Raw genomic sequence first — 1460 nt, 5'->3', positions numbered from 1 at the left:
AGCAGCAGCAGCCTGGGACAGGAAGGGGCATGGCCAACTTCCTCCCAGAGGCTCCTCCCCCAGAAGCTCCTGAGAGCAAGTGGCCCTGAGCTGCTTGACAGGGCAGCTTTTTGTATGGATGGGGCCAGGGCAGGGCAGCTTTTTATACTGCTGGGGACAGCACAGGTGCTGGTCCCGGGCTCTAGCTCCCCCTGGCTGCAGATAAGGGGGGAGCCAGGCAGGGTTATTTTGCCCCAAGTGGCACAATTTGCTCCACAACAAAGTGCATGTCCGAGGCAAAAAGCCCCAGCTCAAACTTGCACTGCTTCTATTTGAGCTGCTGCAAGCGCATGTGCTTGCATCTGTGGATGCGCCCACAAGGTTCATTTGGAAAGTTTCCAAGCTTTGCCTATTCTCAGACATCCTCCAGGGAAGCACTACAAAGAGTTATGTTAAGTACTTACTAGCAGAAAATGCTTAGTGAACACTGGGTCTTATAGGGAAAACAGTTACTGTCTGTAATATGAAAGAGCCAGAAAGGAATACCATAATCATCCACAACCAAGGTGCTGGGAGGAAGAAGAAAACAACCCAGTCACTTACTACCTTCAAAAGCTAAAAGGCCTTTAGCTCTTCCCCACTTTGCACACAAGTAATCCCTCTCTTCTTCAACCCTGTATGCCAGCTTTCCTGAACTCTGGGATTATCAGCTTAATATTTTACCTCCATCTCAACTCCCAAAGATCAGAACCAAACCAGGTGACTAGACACAGAGCAGGAGAAAAAAAATACATCTCTGCAACTGGTAAAAATGTAGGTTGCTTTGACTATGCATGCCACCATCCACTAAGTGTAAAGTCCTCCCTTTCTAAGAAAAAGGCATCCTAATTGTGTCAATCTAACATCTGTTTTACTCTGATCAACAACAAAAACTGGCCTCAAACTTCACTGTTTTCATAAATAATACAATCCTCCTGCCCTCCCAGGCCTTCCTGAAGCTCACACTAATTGGCTTATCACCAGTACACAAAACTCCTGTACGCACAAGGCACCATTAGTCCTACCTATTGTATCCTTGTGGGGGAAAACTATGATTGGGAAACAGATGTGGAGGAACTGGAGCATGTTGTTCTGCAACTTCTCAAAGCCAAGGGGTCTGAGACAGGTCTGCTCCAAGCACTGGCCTTTGTTCTAACTAATCAGTATTGTGTGGAACAAGCCTCTGTACAAGAACCATTCCCAAATGGAACTTTCAAGAGCTCTGTAAAGGTACAATTGCCTACATCTTCCTTCTCCAGCCAAACTGAACAACCAAACACCTAACAACCAACATTAACATGATACAGAATTTCAAATACATATAAACAAGCTACTAATAACCAATGTTCAGTTAGTCCCCAAGGTGTCCTATCACAAGGAACTAGAAGTCCCTTCTGAGACATCGGAGCTTGGTTGCTTGGCAGGAACAAGTTCATTTCTTG

The sequence above is a fragment of the Alligator sinensis genome, unplaced genomic scaffold (genome assembly GCF_000455745.1).
Source record: "Alligator sinensis unplaced genomic scaffold, ASM45574v1 scaffold505_1, whole genome shotgun sequence".
NCBI lineage: Eukaryota > Metazoa > Chordata > Crocodylia > Alligatoridae > Alligator > Alligator sinensis.
Note: the sequence above shows the minus strand (reverse complement) of the source record.